Source organism: Panthera tigris, chromosome C1 (assembly GCF_018350195.1).
Source record: "Panthera tigris isolate Pti1 chromosome C1, P.tigris_Pti1_mat1.1, whole genome shotgun sequence".
Taxonomy (NCBI): Eukaryota; Metazoa; Chordata; class Mammalia; order Carnivora; family Felidae; genus Panthera; species Panthera tigris.
The window spans coordinates 164,752,062-164,779,679 of NC_056667.1; the positions used below are offsets into that span (position 1 = coordinate 164,752,062).

General features: G+C 40.7%; 2 protein-coding genes across 6 annotated transcripts in view; both read left to right on the forward strand.

Moving 5' to 3' along the window:
• The window catches only part of RBM45 (RNA binding motif protein 45), a 66,756-nt gene extending 48,125 nt beyond the window's left edge, over nucleotides 1-18,631 (forward strand). For 2 of the 4 annotated variants that reach the window (XR_006220815.1, XM_042994785.1), the window contains one exon: nucleotides 18,254-18,631. The gene's annotated coding sequence lies outside the window, so the exon portion shown is untranslated. Of the gene's footprint in view, nucleotides 1-1,923; nucleotides 2,144-18,253 lie in introns of those variants that run through there. The other 2 variants (XR_006220813.1, XM_042994784.1) reach the window with 1 other exon arrangement.
• A 4,118-nt stretch (nucleotides 18,632-22,749) lies between these two features.
• The window catches only part of OSBPL6 (oxysterol binding protein like 6), a 213,243-nt gene continuing 208,374 nt past the window's right edge, over nucleotides 22,750-27,618 (forward strand). For both annotated transcript variants that reach the window (XM_042994790.1, XM_042994791.1), the window contains exon 1: nucleotides 22,750-22,779. The gene's annotated coding sequence lies outside the window, so the exon portion shown is untranslated. The remainder of the gene's footprint in view (nucleotides 22,780-27,618) is intronic.

The following is a 27,618-nucleotide window of genomic DNA, read 5'->3' on the forward strand; positions in this document are numbered from 1 at the left end:
GCACAGAGCCTGCTTCAGATCCTCTGTCCACCTCTCTCTCTGCCCCTCCCAAATAAATAAACATTTAAAAAATAAAAGGAGTTCTAATTTCTCCACGTTCTCACCAACACTTTTTTTTTTTAAAGCGGCCATCCTGATGGATGTGAGGTGATGATTTAAATTTTTTTTGCCTCTCTTTCTCTCTCTTCCACTCCAAATCTTGGATCTGCTTCTCTCTGTTAGCTTTATAATACGGGGCCTGATATCCATATAAAATTAGAAACATAGCCTCCGATGAATCCACACTCATCATGCTCATAGCTTAGCAACAAACAGAAATAGAAGTGCTTCCTCTTAGCCTCAACTTGGAAAATATCAGGGAAGGACACTTATTGGCATAAACTAAATCACACACTCATGTGTTGGACCAATCACAATGGCCAAAGGGATGTACTCTTTTTTATTTATATGTATATATTTTTGAGAAATGGAGGTTACTCTGTGATGGGATAAAGCCTGCCTTCAGAGCATAGAAAGGATGAACAATTCCCTCAAGTGAAGGACGAGATGAGTAGGACAAACGTGGCCATTTGGAGAGTCATTCTGAGCTGGGTAGTCAACCCAATGTGTGTCTGCTGCACAAAGAAGCCTTGATAAGCATGTCTACTACATGTTTGAAACCTTGATAGCTAGAGTTTGAGTTCTTTAGTCCCTGCTGTCTTATTTTTCTCCTCTTTTCCACAAGAGAAATGAGGCTGGGGGTGGGGGGAGCAGAATACTTTTATAAATGATTTCTTTCATTTCAAGCTGTCTATCTTCTTTCAGACCCATTGTCTAAAGACAAGCCCTACATTTGATGAGAGACATACTCTAAGAAAGTTTGTAACTAGAAATTGTGTATTCACCTGCAGCATTTCGAAATTTATGGTGTTTATACTCTTGTTCATGTACTTTTCAGTTCTATCTTCTCTGAGAAGGTCAAATATTACATACCATCTGTTTCTGTGAACAGAAAGCGCATTTTCTGATGAACAGAGCTTTTTGTAACTAAGAAAATATAAGACTATGATTTTTAAGTATCATGACTTAAAACCCCCATAGTAGGAGACTAACTCATATGATTTATTGCTAAATGAACTGGAGAATATATTTTCAACAAAAACAAATGCTCAAAGATGGCCCTATCATTAATTACATCTTCTTTTAGACATTTCAATTCAGTGTAACCAGAGTTCTGATCTATGATTAACCTCGTATCTTAGCATATGACAATTATGAAATTTATGATTACAATTACCATTTATAATTAAATAAATAATATTGATTCCTATACCGATTGTTTCTTATCCTATATTAGTTATGCTAATTCTAAAATAAATTGCATTCTACATTTCATTCCATCGTTATTGTGATAACACTGCCACGCACATTCCGAATCTGTATATGTGATGGGGAACACCATCCCAGCTGAGATGTATACAATGCCTTCTCATTAGTTACCTAACTCCTACACATCTACTCAAATAGCCAAGATCAAATAGTTTCCTAACACACTATGTTGGAAAGGGTTGGGAAAACACACTCTCATCCTTAATAAGTATACGTTGATGCAAACACTTGGAAGACAATTTGGCAATATTTATCAGAATTTTAAAAGTGCACACCAATAGACTAGCAATTCCACTATGGAAATTTATTTTATAGATATGCATTCACGTCTGTGAATTAATTTATATATTATGATACCCGTTATATTAGCTAAAAATTGTAAACAAATGGAATAAGCACAAGTGATAGTTAATTTTATATATCAACTTGGCTGGGCCAATGTGTCCAGATATTTAGTCAAATATTATTCTGGATGTTGTATGAGGGTTGTATGTTTTGGATGAAATTTTCATTAAATCACTGGACTTTAAGTAAAGCATATTGCCCTCTATAAAGTTGGCGGGCCTCATCCAATCACTGAAGACCTGAATAGACCAAAAGACTGACCTCCGTCAAACAAGAAGGAATTCTGTCAGCAGATGGCTTTTGGACTTGAACTGCAACATCACCTCTTCCCAGTTCTCCGCCCTTGCAACCCATCATTCAGATTTTGGACTTCCTAGCCTCCATAATTGCATGAGCCAATTCCTTAAAATAAATTTCTCTCTGTTTACATATCCACACTATTGGTTCTGTTTCTCTGGAGAACGCTGACTCATACAAGAATTGATTAAATAAATTATGATGTGGAAAACAGTATTTCTATAGTCATTAAAATGGAATATCCTTCAGGAAGTATTCTTCAATTTAAGAACTTCAGTATCCAACATGTATATAATGATACTGTTACATAATTTCTACTATTACATTAGCTTCTTTGCATATTGAACAACTCTAGAAAGACACAAGAACCCGGACCGAATGGTACTGCCAGGGAGGGAAACTGGATGTTGGCAGCAGGAAGAGAAAGATTTATTTTTACTTGATCTTTTTTCAACTTTTGGATATTATAAAGTGCTTGCATCAAGTATTCAAGAAATAATTGATTGTTCTAAAATATTCTTATTTTAGTTTAAGCTGAGTGTATTCTTCATTACCTATTCTTTGTTATGTTGCTTTTGAAAGGGACAAGGCACAGAAACCAGTGTTCTAGATCATTTTAAAAATATTTTTTTAATTTAATGTGAATCTGAATCATATTAGCATGTGTTGTGACATGCAATAATTTATGTTTTGCATTTGAAACAACAGTATAGTCATTCTAATTTTTTAATTTGGCATATGCATTACCTGCATTCTTTATAATACAAATGCATGTTTTTCTGTGAAACTTTCATATTTGTAGTTTAAAGTTTGAGTCATTAAAATGCAAGCAACATTTAAATTATATGCTTTCACAAACTCAATGTATTTCATTTTCCTTAATTATCACTATAAATGCACAATTTCTTTTAACCCTTTTACCTTTGAAAATGCATCATAAAACTTTTAAATGGTAACTGTTGTTAACAATGTTGTAGCATATATTTGAAAGTTGCTGAGAGTATAGATATTGAAAGTTCTCACACACAGGCACAAATTGTAACCATGTGAGGTCATGGATGTGTTAACTAACCTTATTGTGGTTATCATTTCACAATATATACTGATATCAAATCCTCATGCTGTGCACCTTAAACTTACACGATGTTATATGTCAATTATATCTCAATAAAGCTGGAGTAAAAAGAACTTTTCAGATTCTCATCCCAACGCCAGTAATACTTGCTAGAGATAAATACCACAATGAAATCCATCAAAACATGCTACCATGTTCTTCCTACATACAAATGATATCCGTCATCTCTCCACTGTTGTATTACTGTAATGCAGTCAAGTCAGTTGTGGATCGTAAAGGTTCTATTTTCAATCTATCTTAAAGAGTTATTGAATTTTAATCTAGCAAAGAATAAGCCATTCTGAAGAAGAAATTCTTAGTCATCTCTCAGATACCCAAAGTAACTTATTAAAAAAAAAATCTTCTCCATAGTATACTTCTAAAGACAACTATGATAATTTGTGTATTTGAAACTCATGAATACATAATCAATACAACATAATTACTGCTGTTGTAAAAGCCATTTGGGATAAAATGTTAGGCTTTTGGGATAAAATGATAGCTGTTAGGCTTTAAAAAATATTATTTTAAACTTACATCCAAGGAGAATGAGAGTAGTTGAAATATAATAGCATCCTGTTAATGAGTAAGGCATTTGGGATCCAGTCATCTATAATAAACCAAATGATGTATATAAAAAAGTTATTGATCTCAATGATGTATATAAAAAAAGTTATTGACCTCATAGATTCCCGCATATTCAACATCCTTTATATAACCGTGTAGCAGAAGCCCTTGGTACACATACGCCCAGATACATCAATGTCCCTTTCTTAGAGAATTCATCTGGATAAATTCATGTGCCAAAAAAAAGGAAATCGGGGGAGAGGAGGCAGGAAGATGAAAGGAATAACAGCATTTTATGACTGTCAGGATTTGAGAATCAGTATTTCATTTTCAATCTCGCTAGAGGAAAAAACAAAACAACCCCAGCACTGTTACTTATCCTTGCTGGCTTCTTTCTAAATATGTTTGTTTAGTAACCACTAAACCATTGGTTACAGTCCATCTTATGAGAGGAGATTAGCAGCAGTTATTAATGTTAAGAACATAAATATCTAATCATTCTTTGGCTGAGTAGAAATTTGTTTATTGCCTACCCAGCATATATTCCTTCTTCTCCCTTCAAACAGCACTTGGACTTTCTTTGGGGGAGACTGCCCATGGTGTTTGAGTGGGATTTACCTCATTTGTGACTGCAAGTGTGTTTATAAGATTTGACTAGCAGTGTAAATCCCTCCCTTTGCACTCTGACTGGTTTAGGGACAGTGATTCGTTTATTGCTGAATACTAATTTTGTAGCTAATAACTTACTTTATTGTATTCTTTTACTGTTTAAAGATTTTTCTCAGGTTTTCCAAATATACAATCATATCATCTGCAGATCATGGTAACTGTACCACATTGTATCTCTTGTGTTTTTCTAATTGCATCAGCTAGTACCTCTAACAGAATGTTAAATAATGGTCAATATTAACCTCTAAGCCATCCTGAACTTGTTCCTGACTTTTTTAATGCTTTATTTATTTTTTGAGAGAGCGTGAGCTGGAGAAAGGCAGAGAGAAAGGGGGACAGAGGATTCAAAGTGGGTTTCACCCTGACAGCGGTGAGCCTGATGGGGAGCTCAAACTCTATGAACTCTGTGAAATCATGACCTGAGATGAGGCCAGATGCTCAACCGACTGAATCACCCAGGTGCCCGTGTTCTTGCCTTTAATGAGGATGTTTCTAGTATTTACTCATTTGGCAAGATGCTAGTTTTAGGAATTAGGTAACTATATCTTATCGTGTTCAGGAAGTTTGCTTCTATTCCTATTTTGTTAGGAGGTTTGTTTTCCTACACCAGTAATGGCATATACAAAAATTGTTTTATGATTTTTATCCTTACATTTACTAATGTAATAAATTGTTGTATCTTAGATTTCTTAATTTTAAATCATTGTTGCGTTTTTTGAATAAACCTTACTTGGTCTGGTATATATGGCACAACTGAATTCTACTTGCAATTTTTTTTAAAGAAATTTTGCACCCATAGTCATAAATGAGATTGGTTTGTGGGTCTTTTTTAATGCAATCATTGCATTTCATTAAATTTACTTAGGGGTTTCCTTGCTTTAATGCTCTGAAACATTTTAGGTAGCATTAGACTGTTTTCCTATGAATTTTCTGTGAAAACTGTGAACCTGATGTTTTTTTTTTTTAATCAAGAGCAGGGAAAAGATGAGGTTTTTCATTGTGTTGTTTCTTCTGTGGGAATTGGTCTATTTGAATTTCCTGTCTCTTCTGCAGTTACTTTTAGTAAATTATATTTACCTGGCTATAGTACTACTAAATATCATGAATAAGATGGTCCTTATTATTACATCAAGGATTATAACTTCTTTGAAAATGTCCATTCATCTCTGCATCCCTGTTTTCAACTTTCTTTTCATAGATTATAAAGTTATCTCTGATAGGGTTAAGCTGACTCACGATTCTTTTGACTTCTTCTGCGTAAGTCGATTCTTTTCATGTCTTATTTTTTGTGTTTGTGCTTTCTTTGTCTGATATTAAGATTAATTAAAAGTTTCTATTATACTGTTACTATGTCTCTCTTAAAAATAATTTTTGCGGGGCGCCTGGGTGGCTCAGTCCGTTAAGCGTCCGACTTCAGCTCAAGTCACGATCTGGCGGTGTGCGAGTTTGAGCCCCGCGTCGGGCTCTGGGCTGATGGCTCAGAGCCTAGAGCTTGCTTCCGATTCTGTGTCTTCCTCTCTCTCTGCCCCTCCCCCGTTCATGCTGTGTCTTTCTCTGTCTCAAAAATAAATAATAAACGTTAAAAAAATAAAAATAATTTTTGCATATATGCACTAGTTTTACTATTTTTAAATTTCCAAAATTATTGATTTTTGACTTCTCTATCAGCCTTTCTCTTTCCTTAACATTAATTTGTGGTTAATTTGCTAACTTATTAATTGATATATTTTTATTCTTTCTTCTTTGTTAATGGATGTATTTTACAACTATGAAGTTACCTTTTTGTACTGCTTTACCTGTGTCTCATTGGTTCTGATTTAGCTTTTCATTGTTGTTTTTCCTACATAGGATCCAAAGTGAGTTTGAATTTCGTTAGCACCCAAGAGCCAAGAGCACTCCTTCTTTTCAAATTTCTACATAGTAGTAGTGGTAGAAGTTTGTGGAATCTGGGTTTGCTATTAATTTTTATTCTTACTGCATTGCTATCAATCAACGTTGTCCAACTTTTTCCTTTCTGTAATTTATTGAGATTTTCATTATGGATTAATACAGTCAATTTTTATAAACTTCCTACGGACACTTGAGGATATGTTTTCTGTTTAACCATAAGGACTATCTCATGATATTATTTGTGTGCAATAATTTTACTTATTTTTTGTCTTCTTCATCTGTTGTGGACTGAAGTGATTAATTTCCCACCACTAATGTGTTTTCATTTCTTATCGTATCACCTTCTTTTTTTGCGTTTTAAATGCTAATGCTATTTTACTTGATAATAGATATAAATTATTCATTTTTTTCCTATGAACTGTACCCTGGAATGTTCTAAAAGGCTGTACTTTTTTCATCTGATAGTTTTTGGCCTGAATCCAGCCTTTTCTGGTATAAGATCACCATCTCTGTTTCTTTTTGTTTGCATTTGCCTAATTTACTTTGCCTCATCCTTTTATTTTTACCCTTACTAAATCACTTTGTTTTATGTATCTCTCTTAGATTCAGCACTGAATTTGATTTGTGATACAGTCAAAATGTACTTTTCTTTTAATAGGTGAGTTTAGCCCATTTATATTCATTGATTTAACAAATATATTTGGGCTCACTTTTTTGTTTTTATTTTTAAGTAATCTCTACACCCAAAGTGGGCCATGAACTTAAAACCCTGAGATCAAGAATCACATGCTTTACTGAATAAGCCAGCCAGGCGCCCCTAGTCTCAATTTTTTAATGTTATTTTTGTAATTGCTTTTTCATATTTAAAAAAATAAGTCACTAGCAGTCACTTTTCTATGATTTTTTTCCTTATGTATTTCTTCTGCTAAATAGGAAGACTTGTATCATTCTAGTTTTTACTTTTACAATTACAACTCTATATAATGTCCCAATCCTTTGTTTATTGGTATCTCTACTATTTTCCTACCATAAGCATGGATTAAATGAATATTTTCTCTTCCACCCCCTACTTCTTCTCTACTACACAATTTTATATTGTATTTATCCATTGACTTTGAGCGATTAAAGATAAGGAAATCAGCATATTTACATGCACTTTACTTTTTCTTTTCCCCTTGTGACTTTTGTTAGTTTTTCATTTTTGCATTGTCAAGCACGTAAGATTTGTATTTCGTTCTGTTGCCCTAATCCCCATACTGTTTTACTCTTAGATAAATATATTCATTGCTCCCTGCCAGTCCTCTGTAGTAAGTAGTCTCTTAGATCATCTTTTGTTTCACCCGTGTTTGTCACATGATAGAATCATTAGGTAGCACTCAAGGGAATAATATGCATGGTCAAAACTTTGTTTTATACTTTCAAACTTGAGCAACAGTCAGATAACATCTTTGGATGCTGATTTTTGGAACTTTTTCCTTTGATGGTTTTCTAACATTGAATATTGTGATGTAGAAGTCTGAACCTAGCTTTATATTTTCCTTTTCCTTGAAATTTAGTAACTTTAATATGCTCTATCTGTTCTGCGGGAGTTTCTCCTAGGATATATCGAGTCTTTCAAGATGTAAGTTCAAGTATTCTTTTATTTTAGGAAAAATTTCTATAGTTACATCTATAAGTATGATTTTATTATCTTTGTTTTCCTACACTTCAATTATGCAATTGGTTCACCTTTGCTTGCCTTTTATATCTAAAATTGCTTTCTAATCCTTTAAAAATGCTTTAAATTTCCATTTCACTTTGCTTACTATTTCATTTCCACTCAGTTATGTCCTTTCCTGTCTTTTCAGCAGGCCCTATTTGCCCATGTATTCCTTCCCATTTTCTCTCATTTGTTTTCTTTTTTTTTTTTTAATTTTTTAATGGTTATTTATTTTTGAGAGAGGGGAGTGGGGCAGAGAAAGAGGGAGACACAGAATCCAAAGCAGGCTCCGGGCTCTGAGCTGTCAGCGCAGAGCCCGATGTGGGGCCCAAATCCACAAACCATGAGATCATGACCTGAACCAAAGTCAGATGCTTAACTAACTGAGCCACCCAGGTGCTCCTGCTCTCATTTTTCTGATGGTTACATTTTTTTTTTCTTCTACTCTTCCTTGAGCTCTATCAGCTCACATCTCATTTCTTTCTGTTGTGTTAACATCTGCTCCATGAGCTCTTGTATCTCTGCTTTATGCCTTTTCCTCATAAAGGAGATTCATTCATTCTGTTCTAAAGATTCATGGTAAAATATTTGATCATAATTTTCAGCTGTTTTACGGAAACATTTTTCTGACAAGTGTACTTTATTGACCCTTTGTTTTCTCTTTTCTTTGTGTAGCATCTTGTATAGATACTGTGCATATTCCATTTTGATTACTTATCTCTGAAGCAGCTGAGTTTTTCTATGCTACCACTATACCTGCAAGAAAGACCAGCACCAGTCATAGGCTAGCTGAAATGTTTTTATAACCTTGATTGTGTGTACTTTTGTTTAGCTTTACTTCTCTTTAGCCAATGGTGACAGGCAGTGAATTTTCACAATGCATTTTTCTTTCTCCTGCTCTGCCAAAGAGAAATACTGCTTGCTGCAAATATAGCCTGTCTCTATATTTCCTCATTTAGATCTTCTTCTCCTGCTTCTCAGAACCAAACCAGGGCTAGGGTACTCTCATGGCCAGCATGTGGACCTTGTCTCTAGTGTTATAAACAAGGGATTTCAGTTTTGGAAATAAAGGTGTACCTGTCACCTTTAAGAAACATTCTTTTTTGTCTCTAAGATTCACATCCATAGACCCTCTCACCACTTTTGCCAAGTGTACACTCCTGGCATGATCTCTCCTGCTTTGGAGGAACCATTCTACTTGTTCTATAGTTTGGGATTTTGGCTGTTTCCTTCGTATAATGGGATATATAGCTTGTGAGTTTCTTTCTTCCTTCCTTCCTTCCTTCCTTCCTTCCTTCCTTCCTTCCTTCCTTCCTTCCTGCTTTTGTATGGTTACCAATGAGAGAAAAGAGAAATGACAACATCACATGATATTTTTTAATTTTTTTTTAAAGTTTATTTATTTATTGAAGAGAGAGAGTGTGTGTGGACAAGCAGGAGAGGAGCAGAGAGAGGGAGAGAGAGAGAATCCCAAGCAGACTCCACACTCTGCACTGAGCCCAACGCAGGGCTCGATCTCAGGATTGTGAGATCATGACCTTAGCTGAAATCAAGAGTGTCGGACGCTTAACTGACTGAGCCATCCAGGCGCCCTACACTGACATTTTAGATACATTTTGAAGGTAAAAACAACAGGACTTCATGATTGATTAGATAGGAGGAATGAGATTTCTGACTTGGGCAACTAAGTGGAATGTGGTGTCATTTGCTGGGATAGGAAACCCTAGAGCTTTGGTAGTACAAAAATCATTGAGTTAAGTTTGAAATACCAGGAAACATTAAATGAAGATGTGAAGTCAGAAGTTGGAAAACAATGTCTATAGCTCAGAGAAGTTTGGACTGGAGGGATTACCTAAGAGAAGAGAAGCACCTGTGGCCCTGGATGAAAGCATAGAGAACACCATCATTTGGAAGTCAGTAAAAAAAGGAGCCATGAAGAAATTGAGAGAAGTGGGTCAAAAGGATAGAAGGGAAATCTCTCAGAAATCAAGAAAGAAGACTGAATGCTTCAAGAAAGAAGAAGTGAACTTGTCAAATGCAGCTAAAAGGCCAAATAAGATGTAGATAGAAATGTGCGCATTGGATTTGGCTACATTGAGGTCACTAAAAACAACTTATAGTACTTAATAAGAGCAGTCTTTGTGGACTATAGGGCAGAATCCAGATAGAAGCCTGTGGAGAAAATAGGAAATTTAGCTATGAAAGGAAACAGAAAAGCATACAGTATCTGAAGAGGTGATCAAATCAAGAGATGCTTTTCAGAATGGACAACACTAGAGCATGTTTATATATTATTGAAAATGATCCCAGAGAGAGGGAGTGGTTGATAACCCAAGGAGCAAAGTCCTTGAGGTGGCTAGGGCACCTGGGATTCAAAGCACAGGTGGCATTGGCCTCTGATAGGAGGGGGAATCCTGGATTGTAGATGGGTAAAGTTGGAAAACAAGAAGTTCCTGTTTGATGGCTTCTATTTTCCTCAACAAAGAATGAAGCAAGATTATCAATTGAGAGTTTTGACATGGTATGAGGTAGCACATTTAACGATGGAGAAGAAAGCATGAAATAGTATTTTTGAGAGCCAAAAACAAAACCAAAAACTCCAGGGATAGTGGTATGGTATGATGGCTGTGTTGTATGAAGGACACTTTTGAGGACTAAGATTCCCAAGGTAAAGTTGAAGCCGATGTATAATTTTCTCCATCAACATTTAGCTGCTCAGGTACAGAACTAGAGAAGGTCGGGTAATTGAGTTCTTCCCGGGCTGGAATTTACCCAATCAGGGAAAGCAGCACAGGAATTGGAGATATTTTATTGCAGAATTATCAAGGTGAACCCTGGAACATAAACTGGACAAAAAGGAGATGAAGAACCAGAGGGCACTGAAGGATAGTGAGAAAGTGAGTGCTGGATGGGCAGAATTGGTAGCTTGTTATTGTTTTGGCTTTGTTGGAGAGGCATCTTCCATGTTTGGAGAGGCAGTTAGGAGCACATTTCTTTCTTTCTTGTCTTAATCAAATTCTGCTTATCTCCCTGTGGCACCTAGACCGATGTGAACTGAACTTTGCATCTTTGCTTCACCACAGGCCTAAAGTAGTTTTGCTAAAGTCTACCTATAGTTGAGTGTAGAGGACTGGAAGATACATGAACATCCAAAATATGTTATGAAGCATGGTATGTCACGAGGTGAGGCGGGGAGACTTCAAAACTGATCGTGTGTATGTGTTTGTGTGTGTTTCTTGATTTCATTATTCAAGAAAAGAAAAAAAAAATACCACCCTGCTTCTTACAATGAATCAAGTTCTGGGTCCTGCATCATGACCAGTCTACTTCTGGAACAGATTTGTGTCTGGCTTATTCTGCAATAGGTTTAAAAAAAAATGCCCAGGAGATCAAATGGTTCACGGCAGCCAAAAGTGCAGCTAGTGATAGTCAATCCTCAAAAGAATCAATTGCCCACACAGAAACCTTTGCAAGGATGAATGAGTTGACCAAATCTGACATATCTGAACTACATGACATAGGGAATATATCGTTAAAGGTAACATAAACTAAGTAAAATAATTAAAGCTAGGTAACATTAAGTGTAGGCCTATCTGCTTTATAAGATTTCTTTATATTTTTTGTCTGCTTTCTTCAGAGCTTCAATGTTCATAAAGACCTCTCAGCTGATCTCTTTGCCGTCCTAGAACACGCTCTGATATTGCATATCATTTTTCTCTATACACAATTTTGCTATGTAATTAAGCACAGTTCTAGGTAATCAAAAATAAAAGACATGTACCGGGGTTTCAGATATTAATTTATAATTCTCACTGAAAAACTTGCTAGATCTCTTAGCCAGATATGGCTACTAAGACAATCCTATCTGTTTTGGTCTAGTCTAATCTCTTTTTCCTGATTCTGCCAGTTTTCTCCCTGTTTCACCTAAATCAGCCTGTGTTGAGCCTCCACTTTGTAACATCAGGCTATTTATTTTTACTCTCCATTTATGCACCTTAAAATTCACTTTAAGCATAAATTTTCTTTCCTATCCATTGATTGTTAAATAGGTAGTTCTTCCTTCCAAAAATGCTCAAAATGTCCCAAAACTTGTTATGTAGTAAATGAAAGAAGCTTCCATTTTTGTTATTGAGCCCTGCAGTTTTTATCTTATTCCTGAGTGCTTCATTTTCTGCCCAGAATTGTGGTAACAGGAAAAATGTTTTAAATTTTATTCTTTTTTAGTGGCAAGAATATCTTCTGGATCGGTGCCATCCTATAGAATTTGCCATGATGAGGGAAATGTTCTCTTCTGTGCTGCTGGCCAATAGAGCTACGAGCCACATGTGGCTACTGAGCATTGAAAAGTGACTAGTGCAAGTGTGGAACTCAATTTTAAATTTTATTTAATTTTAACTAATATTAATTACAATTTAAATAGGTACGTGTGACTAGTGGCTACTCTGTTGATCAGTGCAGTTCTAAATTATATTCCACTTTAAAAGTAGATTCTAACTGGTCAGAAAAGAGAGGGCTATTATCCTTTTTTTGTAATAATGTTAAATGTCCTCCCTGGCCTGCTGCAGTAATTCTGAGTATTTCTCTTTCAACTATTTTAAGCCAAAGGCTCATGCGGGCTACACTAATGTTATGCTGATGCCTGCACATTGTTCTGTGGTCAATATACCCTCCTGGGTGGCTGATAATGGATGAGTTCATTGCCCATTGCCGCGTATTTGGGGAAAGGAGAAAGGTCTCTTCTGAGTTCTTCAGCTATAGAGTTGATCACTGAAGTTTATCTATCAAACAAAGATATCCTGACAATGAATTTCACAAGAGATTTTTCTTTCCAACTGAAAACAGAGCCTGTGTGACAGGTTCCAAAGAAATCCATGACCATGCACCTGGGTATTTGATGCACATCCCCGGGACAGGACTAAATGGATGATGACATTATTCCTGGGGAGTTTAGGAAGACGAGGTGATAGGCAGACGCCCCCAACAAAGACAGGCAGGGAGCCCTTAGGGAAACAGACCGTGAGAGCTACCTGGGAAATTGTAACCTGCGGGTGTTAAAATGCAGTTAAGTAACTGAGGACCAGAAACCTTATTCTGGAAGCAAGGCCATATTTAAGTTTTTTGTATTTTTCTACAACTATTTCCATTCCCCTTGCCCTTACTCTTTAGTGAAGATATTTTGGAAATGTCAGCATGTGCCAGCTCTGCTAAGTGGAACCAAATGAGAGAACTTTGCGTTTGGACCGAAATTCCTTGGAGTCAAGTGTGGATAGGTCAAGGGAATTGGAATGAGAAAACCCAGGGAAGGTGAGTCTTGGAGAGACATATCCAGGACCCTTCCCTATATTGACACTTATTTCTGGACCTCTTCTTTAAGAAAAGCCTGGAGGGTAGGATACATGGTTTTGCTCACCTACATATATTTAGTCTTCAGATGTCAAAGGTACACCTCCCTAAAGGGAAATTGGCCTTCATTTGTTTAGTTTGTGAGTTAGATTTTGGGGGTTGGGGGGTGGTTTGGAATCAGTATTTTATGAATTACTTGTGGCAATTTCCTCTCGGTATCTTATATTGAAGAATTTGACTATCACTGTTTATCAATATCTCCAAATCAATATAAAGCAATAGTTTCTTTGTTTTGCAAGTTGAGATATATAGAGTACCTTGAATATTTTTACGGTTCTGTAATGATGGAGTGGAGTTTAATAATAAAGTGGGAGGACTGTGAGATTCTACAGCTATGAGGCATCAGGTTTAAGAATTTTTCTTCCCAGGAAATACTGAAATTAAAATGGAATTCTAAGTACAGACCAGATCTGTCCTTGTGAAAGCTGACCAAGACATTGCTCTGGGCCCTGTGATTTAGAGGTCCGTTCTGGTCCTCCTCTGAGCCAGGTGTCTCCCCTTCAGTCATGAGACGCACAGGACCCAGGTGGCATGCCCACCGGAGCCCTTGCCCCTCTTCTCTACCGCACTCAGGACAATCAGGACCCTGTGCCAAAGGGCAACTGTTTGAGGGAAGTATAAACAGACCTTAGGTGTAGGGGCTGGATCGTCCTCCTGTGTGAGCACAAAGATCCTTCCAGGATGCATTAGATAGAGCTGGGGGTGGGGAGAGAAAAGGTGCAAGACACAGGCAGGAGCCAGGGGCGTACTTTCCTGAACCGCTAAGTCATCTGGTTAGAACTACAGGGAGTTTAAAAATTCTGAATACCTTCCAGGTCATTACAAAGGTATCATTGGTAAGGTAGGAGAATAGAATGTATTTTATTAAACTGTTTGATTTATAACTTTTGAATATTTAGGTATACTGGGATGTGGGTCTCCATTTGTATACGTGCTTAGGTCTCTGAGGCAGCATAACTTGTCAGGGAGTGGGAAAATGTTTGAGGCCAACAACAGAGTTCTAGAACTCCCATTAATGAGTGTGACCATGGAGTGTCACATTCCAGTGTCTGTTTCCTCTTATGTCAAATGGATATCTTACCTGCATGTTTCACAAAGTGAGCACATAATGAAATGAGAAAATGAACTTGAAATGCTATATCTAAATAATGCCACATGTAATCTGTGGAGCAATGCATATTGCTGCTGCTTTTGGTATTACCCACACACCTAACACGACTACATAACCTCTTTTTTCTATGCTGCATATCAGGCAAGAAATACTTACAACTCATGAACTCGTCTGATATTATGGTACAGTCTTAAGAGATGTATCAACCTAAACATATCTTGATAACCAGCTTTGAGAGTGTAAACCAAGGGCCATATAATGCTTTTATGTGCCATTTACTCTAGTGATTCCCAACCACTTTCAGTGCCAATATTCAATATTAAAAGCAAACGAACAAAAAAATCTGTGGACTCGTTCATGAGAGTATCAGCTGAGGAAAAACATCATAGGCAAAACCTACTATGAACTTAGTCATACTTTTAACTAAATTGTTTTTTTATTAATCTCAACACCATAGGTCATATTATGTGTAAGACAATGATTCTGTTTAGGGACAGTACCTTATGTGTGTAAAGATTCTCAGGCTGTGCACTGATGAATCAAAGGCCTGCCAGTGCTTGTCAGCAGACAGGTGACTTAAAGTACATGTGTTGGGCATAAGTTTATCACTGAATACGTGATTAACTGAATTAAGTTAGTGGAATGTATATTAATCATCCATGATATACAAGGCTTTGGACAAAAAGCTGCCCTCATGAAGCTTATAATCAAGTAGAGGTAACAAAGTCTAAAGCCGAGAAGAACAACAGAACATAGGGAGAATACAGGAAGCAGTTCTGTGGAGATGAATGGTCACATTCAAACCTGGCCGGGATTAGGAAAAGTCTTATGAAGATCATGACACTTGTGTTTCATCTCCAAGGCAGGATGGGCTTTCAGGAAGCAGAGATAACCCAAATATTTGTGCAGAACTTTCTATACAGGATGTACTTTACATATTACTGTGACAGCTCTCACCACAGAGTTACTAGGTTTGGAAATTTTTTTCATCTCTTTTATAAAGGAAGAACCTGGGGCTGAGACAGAGCTTCAGAAACGTGTTCAAAGTCAAACAGCAAGGAAAGGTTGAGACTGGGTTTAGAAGCTCAGCCTTTCTGACTTTGCTCTTTTGAGCCCCACATCTGGCTCTCTGCTATCCAGGCACAGCCCGCTTCAGATCCTCTGTCCCCCTCTCTCTCTGCCCCATCCTTGCACACTTTCTCTCTCTCTCTCAAAAATAAATAAACATTAAAAAAGAGTTTTTAAAACAAACTTTATATCACAACTGTATCACAAGCCGCAAACATAAAATAACTCTAAAAATAAATACAGTGAAGACCAACAAATAAAACATCATTAAGTTCCAGAACCATGCTACTAGAATCAAAGGCCCCAAGCCTTGGGATCTGCTTCCTTTTTGTTAAAATAAGAGATTTGCAAGGATTAAACAGAGCTATTAAAAACATATAAGCACCAAATTAAGCCTTGCTTCTTGAGATCAACCTGCCCCCCTCAACAAAAAAGAAAGAAAAAAGAGAAAGCAAGAAAGCAAGAGAGCAAAAAAAGGAAAGGAAAGGGAAGGAAGGGAAGAGAAGGGAAAGCAAGAGAAAGGGAAGGAAGGAAGGAAGGAAGGAAGGAAGGAAGGAAGGAAGGAAAAAGAAGGAAAGAAGAAAGGAAGGAAAGGAGAGAGAAAAAGTTATTTTCTTGCTCTGTGATTCAGTGTCTTTACATGTGTGTCTGAGAATCAGCGAAATCATCTCACCACACCTTTGGTATCTGCCTCCTTCTTTGTAGTAGTAGGAGTTCTAGAGGTAAACATACAGCAATAACCCTTTTAGGGAATTGGAAGAAAGATATCAAGTGCCTCAGATTAGCAGCACCCATCACTATGTTAATTATCCTTAGAGAATTTTCAGCTCCCTTAGCATCCTTGCCCATTAGGAAGGTTGGGTTCTTGCTCTCTTAGCCCTCCTGGAAAGCAGGTAGGCCTGTGCAAATAATAATAAAGGTATTTTAAGGATCTAGTTCCCCCAAAAGGCCTGAGGGCTGAGAAATTATGTTCTGGGTCTGAGTTTGCTTACATGAAAGTCTTGTTTTCCAATTAAGCCCTGGGACATGAAGCAGTGGGATAAGAAACACAAAGTGTGTTCCATTTTGCTAATTTCATCCTACAATTTTGGGGGGAAACTTCATTTTCAATTTTATGCTCCTAAGGGGTTTGTTGTGTGTATGTCCAAACAGTCCACTTTTCCATGTAGATGAATCTCACCTTTGCATGTATGGGTTTGTGTGTGTTTTATGCAAACCCAAATCATGGAGCACTGTTGTGTTGCTGATACCATTATCTAATGGTATTAGCGCTTGTAATGGTCCCTCTCAGGCATTAGGATCTTTGCCCGTGATTAGCACTCCCCAATATTTAAAGGCCGCAGGGCCCTATGTTTGCTCCCTACAACCTCACCAAGTGAAAATAAAATAAGCCTCATTCATAACTCATGCAAAAATCCTGTTGGCTCTACCTTTTTATTTTATTTATTTATTTATTTATTTATTTATTTGAGAGAGAGACATACAAAGCATGAGCAGGGGAGGGACAAAGAGAGGGAGACACAGAACCCGAAGCAGCTCTAGGCTCTGAGCTGTCAGCACAGAACCTGATGTGGGGCTCAAACTCGCAGATCAGAAGATCATGACCTGAGCTGAAGTCAGACGCTTAACCCACTGAGCCACCCAGGTGCCCCAGTTGGCTCTACCTTTAAAACGCATGATGAATTTGACCACTTCTTACCACTCCCCTCTACCACTTGGCCTTGAGCTACTGTTGTCCCCCACCAGAGGGACAGCTTCCACCTTTGCCCCTCTAAGAGCCTATCCACAGCACAGCAGCCAGAGCTCTTTTAAAACATTAGCCACATCATTTGACTCCACTGCACAGGTCTGTGATCAATGCCCATCTCCCTTAGAAGAAAATTCAAAGTCCTCACTATGGCCTGCAGGTTCCAAGTGATTGGGCCCCGTTACCTCTCTCTTTTCACACTGTCTCCGGCTCTCATTCTATTCCAGGCACTCTGGCCTCCTTGCCCTTCCTGGAACACATCAGGCATGCTTACTCCATTGGCTTTGCAGTGGCTGATCACTGACTGGAGTGGGAACTTCCCATTCCCATACATCTGCCTGACTGACTTCCTCACCTCCTTCAAGTCTTTGGTCAAGTGCACCTTCTCAGTGAAGAGCACTTTATATAATATTGCAACATGTCAGGCCACCTCCATTCCTCTTAAAATTTTTAAAATTTTTACATTTTTTTATTTTTGAGAAACAGAGTGACACAAAGTGTGAGCAGGGTAGGGGCAGAGAGAGAAGGAGACACAGAATCCGAAGCAGGCTCCAGGCTCTGAGCAAGTGGTCAGCACAGAGCCTGATGTGGGGCTCGAATCCACGAACTATGCGATCATGACCTGAGCCGAAGTCAGAGGCTCAACCGACTGAGCCACCCAGGCGCCCCTCCATTCCTCTTAATGTGCTCGACTTTTATGCTTCTCTGCATTACTTAGGCTTTCTAACATGCTGTATAATTCACTTATCTTTAGGTCTATTGTTTATTGTCTGTCTCTCTCTGCTGGAACGTAAGCTCTATGAAAGTAGGCTCTGTTTTGCTTACTCATATCTCAAGCACCCAGAATTATGCCTAACACATAGTAGATACTTCATAAGCATGTATTGAATTAAATGAATAAAATAGGTATCAAAAACCCCAAGCCCCCTACAACCAATTAGCCTAACAAAATCCCAATTCTTTCCATCCTTTTAGACACCCTGATATGCGCTCTGAATGAAAGGTTCACTCTGAAGTGGATGCGACAACATTCTCTGGGCTATATCAACAAGTCATCTGGGCCTATCCTGACAGTGTGGGAATGAAGGGTATAGGACCAAATGGGGTTCGGGACGTGGAGGTTTGGCTTCTGACCTTGACAGATATTTACCCAGAGGTTCTTGATGACAATATTCTTGGTAAGAAAAGTTCCAACAGCATCGGTGATGAAGAAATTGGGGGGAAAAGTGTATGCACACGTTCAAAGGCAATGCCAAGAGTGACAAAACAGGCTGAAGGTAAGGGTATGTGAAGGCCCCTCACACATAAAACTAACATTGTACCCTTCCTGCAAGAACTCATTGCTACAAAGAGTTTCCCTTTTGATTTTCTTACTGTGTTCCTTTGATCTTATAAAATGGTAAATTTATTTTTTTAAAAAAATTGACTTTACAAAGAGTGAGTTACAAAAAGCAATGCTCATCTTTATGTTCACAAAGTGAGAAACTCAGGTAGGATGCTTCCATAGCTGGGGGAAGATACTGGTCAGAATTTTCCAGCTGAGATTTGGTTTATTGTTTTCCACTCAAGGAGCCAAAATGATGTCTCAAACAAAGGTTAAAAAAAAAAAAGCCACAGTTCATTCCAGTTTATGGGAATGATTCACCAAAGTAGGTGAATTTAGTAACACTTAAAATATTTTCAAGGCTGAACACTGTCAATGAACAAATACAAAGCAAAATTATGAATAGTTTTGCTGTTCGTATAGGATGCCGCTGGAGTACTTCCTCAGATCTTTGCCTCACATTTCCAGATTTCTCAGCTACTTGGCCTGCCTCAGTTGCCCACAGGTGACTGACCCAGTGCAAACCTCCTGGGGCAGATGAGCCACAAGCTTAAGCCTCTGGCAGACAGGGTTCAATCAGGGAAGCAGAAGCACGATAAGTATGTTGAATAGGGGCTTTCCTGTAGCAATTAGACCTCCACATTTGTGAGAGGAGCTGGGGAAGGAAGAGTCTGGAAAAGGGTTGCCAAAAGATCAGGGACTAGCCCTCACAGAGGTGAAGCAGTCTGAATTTTCAGGGGAATGTGGAAGCACATCCACCTGCTTCAGTGAGGCCACCAGGAGGGTTGGTGTAGAAGTCCACAGAAGGTTGTGGCCTTTGTGGACACCACCTCTGGAAGAGTCTATAAAGAGCCTGTTAGCCCAGCTGTGGTCATACTTATTCTGCAAAGGAGAACAAAGAGCCTGGAAGAGTGAGAAGGAAGGAGAACCCTCTTGCATGTGGATATTTGTCTCATATCTAACCAATGACAACTTTCAGAGTGTAATTGGGCTGCTTCACTTTGGCCTCCCAAGTCTCCAGCAACTTCAGCTTTTATCCATCTGGACACACGTAGACCTGGAACATACAGAAAAGAGGATTCTGGGAAACACAACTTCCAGCATAACCAAATTGTCTGTGGAACAATTCAGCACAGATCCCGTAGCATGGTTCCAGAGCGTGGATTTGTTTTTCAAGTAGCTGCCAGAGGAAAGAGATGATTCAACCTGAAAGCTGGGTAGTTAACAACCAGTGGGATAAATTTTGACCAATGGGAAATAGGAGATGAGAGGGAGCTTACAGGCCAATTTCTTCTTTGGTTCTCACTTTGATAGGCTGTTCCTATTCACAGTGGCCCACTTCACGTGGCCCAGCAACTGTACTTTTTCAGGTTCATGAAGAATGGCCCAGGTTTGGAACATATCATGTATTTGCTTCCCATTCTTCCCTGGTGCATATCCTCTTTTCCTTGCTCTTGATGCCCAGGGGTTGCATCTTTCAAAGAAGAATTAGCACTTCACCCTTCTTAAGAAATCCCAGCTAAGGGGTGCCTGAGTGGCTCAGTCGGTTGAGCATGGACTTCGGCTTAGGTCGTGATCTTGCAGTCCGTGAGTTCGAGCCCCACGTCAGGCTCTGTGCTGACAGCTCAGAGCCCGGAGCCTGTTTCAGATTCTGTGTCTCCCTCTCTCTCTGACCCTCCCCCGTTCAAGCTCTGTCTCTGTCTCAAAAGTAAATAAACGTTAAAAAAAATGTTAAAAAAAAAAAACCCAGCTAAAATAGTGCCCATAGAAAAACTGTAATGACGGGTGCCCGGGTGGCTCAGTCAGTTAAGTGTCTGACTCTTGGTTTTCAGCTCAGGTCATGATCTCACGGTTCGAGAGTTTGAGCTCTGTGTTGGGCTCCATGTGACAATGGGGAGCCTGCTTGGGATTCCCTCTCTCTCTCTCTCAAAATAAATAAATAAACTTAAAAACATTAAAAACTGTAATGAAAATGAAGTCTGAGAGCTGTATGTATTGATGGTGGGGACTATGATTCATATGAAGCTCAGTTCATTTGTATGTGATGAAATTATAGCATTAATATTATTAGTATTTTAAGAAGATCATTAACTTCCTTCACTGAAAACGCCCATGCACGAATAAAAGGAATGAATCAGGGAGCAGAGATCCTTTTAGTCAACATAAGACTCATGACCTGAACTCTTAGCAAGAATATACACTTCATGAAAACATTGCTCTCTGGCAACTGCTGAGGTAGCTCTAAAAGTGGTGAAAAGCCTGTTATTCATATTCCTATATCTATGCCAGTCTGAGTTTTCAAACTATTGTGATGCAGAGTGGAGAAGCTGCCTCCAGAGCAATGGCGGCTCTCTTTAACCTGCCCGTTGCCAAGGGTGTAGTGCCATCACATCTTATTTGATCATTAACGAGACAGGTAGGAGACCTTTTCCTGATACTTCCACCTATTTTTAAAATAGCAAAACACACAGAGATGCTATGGACTAGAGTGAAAAGTGTGCATTCTTAAGATAAAAGGAATTTCCGTTGTGGTAGCTCCTCTCCCCCACCCCAGCAGTTCATGGTTCTCTGCTACTAGGAGTGAAAACCGTGGAGAAGCACTTCTTTAGGTTAAGGACACTGCGTGGGTTCTCTCTCACCTCCTCCCACACTTGTGCATTTTCTTGTATGGGGTTTGACTTTTCCCTTCTTTGTAGCCGGAGTGGTTTCCGTAGTTCTGTCAGTGGAACCCCCGTGGAAGGAGTAAGGAGGTGGTGGTGATTCCGAGAGGGTCAGGGATCCAGTCGCTCGTTCCCTGGAGGAGAGTGTCTTCACAGGGGAGGAGTTAAAGCGAAACTGCCATGTGTCACAGAGTCCAGCGCCTAGTATTTTATAACAGGACAGTATGAGAACAGTGAAACGCCGTCACTGAGTTGCCTCTGTGGGCAGCAGTGTCTTCAATTTTTGAAGCCTGCCCCCTCCCGGTCCCCCTTCCAATCTGGACGCCTAGATAGCCCATAGAGCACTCCAGTGCTGTTTCTGTCATAATTCCTATTAGGCTCAATCAGTGTTGTCTGGATTCATACCCACCCCCTCACCCCCGCCCCCCAAGATGGTGATGACAGAAATGTCTTGAAATACTTTTGTCATTTCCTCGGTCATCCATTTACAGAAGAAACGTCTGTGCAAATATTTAAATTACCCCGTCCTTGGAGCAAATTCGCCTCCCGATTAATGTACCCTAGGGGCACAGACTGGGAAGGGTCTAAAGGTGGAAGAGCTCAAGAGAGTGGGTAAGCGTCGTCGTACGGTGGGGCTTTAGGCAACGGATATATACGTTTTCACCGAACCCAAGTGTTTCTCTGGGCCTGGGAAGTTTGGCTCCGCAGTGTCAGGGACCCGGCGGTGGGGAAGTCGGGGCGGGCAGGCACACACAGTCCTGTGTGTTTATTGACCAGCCTGAACGTCCGCCGGAGACCCCGCCCGGACAGCGCCTCCGGGGAGGCCGCCGGGCTGCTGTCTCCTTCTGATCGGCTCTCCCCAGGAGCTCGGAGCGGCTGCGCTCCAGGCCCCCAGCGCCGGGGCCCTTCGGGGTCAGCCCTAGAGAACCGCGGCCGGCCCGCCTCCGCTGGCCTGGGCAGGCGGGGCCGCTTCTGTGGCCACAGAAGCGCCTCTCAGGCCCGGAGATTCCCGGCCAGGGTCTCCGCGGCGGTTATCTCTGGACCCCAGGGGTCCCCAGGGGGCCGGGCCGGGGGGGGGGGGGGGGAGGCCAGACAGTGGGATCCCGCGCGTCGGAAGCTCGGCGAGCCCGGCCCGGAGCTCAGCGGGCGGCGCGGAGAAGGGGGCCGGCGGGGCGGGCGCGCGGCGGGAGAGCCCGCCGCCCGCGGGGCCGCTCCGGCCTGGGCGGCTAGCGGGAGCCGGGGGCGGGGAGCCGGGAGCGCCGCCCCGCCAGCGCGCCCCGCCCGTGGGAGAGGAGGGGCTGCGGCGCGGCGGACCACTGGAGGCGCAGCACCGCCGCCACCGCCGCTGTCGGTGCTGGAGTCCGCGGCTCCGCGCAGGCGGCGCCCGCGCCTCCGCTCCCCGGCCAGCCCGCGCGCTCGTCCGCCCGCCCGCCCGCCTGCCGGAGCCGCCTCCCGCCGCCGCCGCCGCCGCCGCCGCTGCCGCCGCAGACTCGGCGGCGCCGCTGCTTTTCCTCCAGGTAGGTGTCCTGGCGCAGGGGGACCCCGGGAGCCGCCACAGCGGTGCCCGCACCGCGGCCCGGGGGCATTGTGCGCGTCCGGAGGGCCGAGCACTCGGAGGGACGCGCGGCTGGGCACCCGGGCTTTGGGCCCTCGAGGCGTCGTCGCCCCCTGGGGGTTTCCCCGGCCGGCCGGTGGGCCCGGGCGGCGGGGGTGGCGATGCCTGTCCGGCCCTACGGCCAAGGTGGGAGGGGGTGTCTGGGTCAAGGTCCCCGTTCGCCGCCCTCCCTTCCCCCTCGTGGTTGGGGAATTCCGGCCGCCGGGCTCTCACGCCCGCATTCCTCCGCGCTGCCCGGCGCCCCCGCTCCCCCTCGGCTGCCGGGGATTGAAGCTGGGGCCGGGAGAAGGACTGATGTAATTGTCAGCGGAGAACCGAACCCGCGCGGTGAGAGCGCCGGCGCCCGCGCCTGCTCCAGCTAACGCCTACGCCGCACCTCCCAGCGAATCCGGGCAGCCGAGAGGAGCGGCTGGGGAAGTTGTGCATTGGGTTTTATTGTGCGCGTGCACTGCGGACTGCCCTCGCGGGGCACCCCTGTCCACCCGCTGCTGGCTCCCCTGCAGCCTTCCCTGCAGCCTTGGTCCACACCTCCAGCCAGGGCCGAGACTGCCTTCCCTGGTTCAGACCGGGACAACGTTTGCATTGCAGTTAAGACGTGCTTCCCCTGCATCGAGCCGGGAGCTGCCCGCAGATCGTGTCGCCGGGGATGCTGGGGGAGGAGGGGTAGGGAGACCTGGGGAGGAAGCCGGGAAGAAGTAATGACACCAGCAGATTTTTCAAAAAGCCTCTACTGTTGTAGACACATTTGCGTGACACCTTTGAAGATGGTTTTGAAAGTTATGACCAGATCCTGATTTTGTGGCAATTCTGTGATATACCTGAACGGTAGCTTAAACATACAGACCTAAAGCTGGGGAAAGCATTACATAATGGACATGAAGCAAATGACACGAAACTAAGTGAACCCACTGGGTTGCCAGATTATTTCTTTCTCCAAGACGCAAAGTCCTATAGGTTGTTTCCTCCATATGAATTTTCTTTTTTTAAATCGCTGGACTAGTTTTGGCAAATTGTTATATTCACTTTTGTTTTGTCTTGTTTTGTTTTTCCTAAACAACAAAATCATTTTTTCTTGGACATCTTTTCTTAATTAAAAAATAAATTGCCTGCCAGCGGCTAGTTGTAGATCACACAGCTGATTAATAAATGCAGTCTTTCTTCAAAGGTGAAATTTAAAAACATCCCGTCTTCATATCATTAACTTTGTTTTTCTCTTGGTTGTGATTTTTCCTCCCTCCTCCCCTCCCATTTGTTTTTTTGGAAGCATTTCTACAGTTTTGGGTACTGCAGGCTCACAGTGTTGATAGTCCTCACCAAAGCTACAGCATTGCAGATACAAAGACTAATAATAAATGAAACGGGAGACCTCGCAGTAACTCAAAGTGAGCAGAGTTCCCAAGGTCGGAGGGAAGCTGCAGTGTAGCTCCCCTCTAATCACCTATGGAGACTCTGCATAGTCCTCCTTGAGTTAGAAGGAAGGCCCTGATTGGTGGAATAGTATTCCAGTTATTCTTTTACCCCGGGATTTCCTGTGTTTCCCCCTAAGAAGTAATTTTTTTTTTTCCCTCAGAGTGGAAACAAAATATTTTCTAATGAAAATCTTTGCTTTTAGAAAACCTAAAAATCCAGTTTTTGCCCATATTTTCAGCTTTGATGTTGATTGGCTCAGTTGTGCATTCAGTGGCTGGATTCCTCTTGGGATGTCTCAATTTCAAATCATGGTGGTTCATCAGATGTCTCTTGGTATAGTGTCCTGTGATGCTGCCGAACTTTTGCAGGATCTCATAAGTTTTCTTGTCCCTGGATTGCTTTAACCTTATGTTACCTTACTCCAAGAAGAAAGGTGAAGTCCTTCTAAGATGAAATATGTGTGGTTGGAGATCTGTAGTACCATTGCAGAAATAGAATTAAGTTAATGCATAAGTAGGTAAAAGTTTTATGTGACTTTATTCATGAATCTACTGGATGAGGGAGAAGATTTAAATTTCATTAAAATGCCTTGTTTAGGTAGCATTCAGTAATCATTCAATGGATAATAACTTATTGAGCATCTACCTGTTCAAGACATTGGTGTAGGCAATGTGGGAAATACACATGAGAAGTAAAGATGACTCTGCCTTCAAGAATTTGTAGACTAGTTTCTGCAGATAAGTCATGAATTCTCAAAAGAGAGATTTTTTTTTAACTGCAAAGGTTAAGTAATAATTATAATACTTTTTTTTTTTATTTTGTTTTTAATCTTCCAAAAAAGATCTCATACTACCCATTGACTTCTGGGAATTTTTTTCCATTGAACATATTGTCACCAAGATTCATCCATGTTGTATACAGCTGTAGTTCATTCACTTTCATTGCTGCACATTATTCCATTATGTGTCTATAGTAATGTTTCCCTGTTCTGCCAATGGCCTTTTTTTGTTTCTACTTAAAAAAAAAATTGCTAGGTGTGCTGCTCTGATCATTCATGTTTCCCGGGGCACAGTGCAAGTGTTTCTTTTGGGTAAATACCACCGTACAGAATTGCTGATTTGTAGGACGTGTGAGTTCAACTTACTAGACATTGCCAAATTATTTCCCAAAATTGTTATACTAATTTACACAAGCCAGGGAAATAAGCAAACACAAATCATCAAATAAAAACAAGCATTTATATATGTGTATGTGTTGAAATGCATGTTAGTTACTTAGTTTGTTTGTTTTAAAGCAAGAGCATGATAAACTTAAAACCTAGGATAGCAGTTGTCTTCTGGGAGGACCAGGCAGATGTCATGAGGAGGAACACACAGATGGATATAAGTTATTGGTAATGATCTAGTAGTTAGAGTTGGTGGTAAGTTCTTAAGTGATCATTATATTTAAAAAAAAAGGGGGGGGGTCATGCATAGATCAGTAATAGCTTAAAATTCTAAGGAAAAAGAAAATAAGGACAATATAGAATTAACACAAGGCAGAACAGGCTACTGTACTAAAAGACCCACAAGATGTCAGCTGAGGGACAAGGAAGCAGTCCCTGTGCATAGGCATGTATTGCATAGAGTTCACAGCACAGGCTTACAGGGAAGATGAGCAGGAAGTGGCCTTGCTGAGAAGAGGAACTTCAGCCATCTTGGACAGAGGAAATGAACACAAGTGGAAACAGCCATGGGAAATTTTCCAACAGTGAACCACTCAAAGAGTTTATTAAAAAGTCTGGAAAACTGATAGATTGGGAGGTGGGGGTGGGAGGGGGAGAGATTCAGGCAGGATACTGGCTAGGAATACCTGGCTGATTGAGATGCGAGTTCTCCACTTGGTGAGAACTAAAAGGAAAGAATGGATTTTAAAAGACACTGGGAGGAGAATCCAAGACTTAAGATCCTAAATACGAAGAGGAGGAAGGAGTCAAAGATGTTTCACTATAATTAAAAGAAATAGAGAAGTTGTGGTAGGAGATTTTAATAGGATTTAGACGTGTCAAGTGTGGGGTAATAGATATTCAAGCTCATGTTTGAAAATGTGGGCATGGAGCTGGTGGGCAGTTAGGACACTCACAGCGAAGAATGTGATTTTCTAATGATGTATCTGTTGCACGTGGAAGATTATCTGAGAGGGAAGAGTACATAAAATTCATCTGTGTAATTTTTTATTTACTTGTGTAAAGGATGTTACGGATTAATGGTTTAAGGTGTGAAGAAGATGTTTTGGCATTGGCAGTGAGTAGGGTTCATGGAATTGAGAGTGTACTGGCATCACAACCACAAGGGTTGAAATCAAATCTTTCTGGACAGTTTACTAGTTGTATGTAATTTGGGGGAAAACCCCCCAGATCTTCAGTTATGGCACATCTAAAATGAAGATACTAATGGCCACTTCCCATGGGTGCAGGGAACAAGATGTGATTGAGGGACTAGAGTCTTTAGGGCTAATGTTTGCTTTCATGCTATTTGCCATCTAATGTTGGAAAGTAATGGCGCATGCGTTTATATTCTCTGATATATACTCCATTGAAAAAGATAAAGGGTTTCAATCTTTTAGGTTCTCTTCATTATAATAAAGAGTTGCTTGTGCCCTCCTGTGGGGACAGGATAAGGCTTTTTATTTCTAGGGCTATTCTGGGATAATATATAGTGTCACTTTGATTGAATACCATTTTAGCTGGCATTTTAATTTGTCAATATTATGATAGGTATTCAGCATTTTCTCATCATATTTTAAAATTCCTTTTCTGATTTTACATATATTTCTTGATGTCTTCTCATCCTCTCTAACGTTATTTTCTCACTGATTTCGCACCAGCTGATACAATGATTAGTGGCTGTAGTTTTCTCCAAGGCAATCTAGTCCTCAATTGCCTTTCCTTGGCATAGTGATTTGGAGAACATCTTGACATCTTGCTGGTGGTTCCAACAGCAGTTGAATGGAAATGTGGCAGTATCTTAAAGAAAAAAAGAAAAAGGAAAAGATAGACCTTCCAAAGGAAAAAGGTTGTTGCTTACCATTATAGTCAGAAATTATCTAAAAGCTCCTAAGAGAGTAAAGGACTCTCTCTCTACTCTCTCATGTGAATGATTAGTCACATTCCTTGCTTCAGCTACACCTTCCCCACATCGCCTCAATAGATATAAATATTTAATGATTTGAAAACCAGGGTGGACTTAGTAGCTTTGGTCAAAACAATGAGCTAAAATTAATTGTAGGGATAACTGACATGATACACATCTCAGTTAGTGAAATTGGCATGGTTTCTGGCATGGTTCTGAGT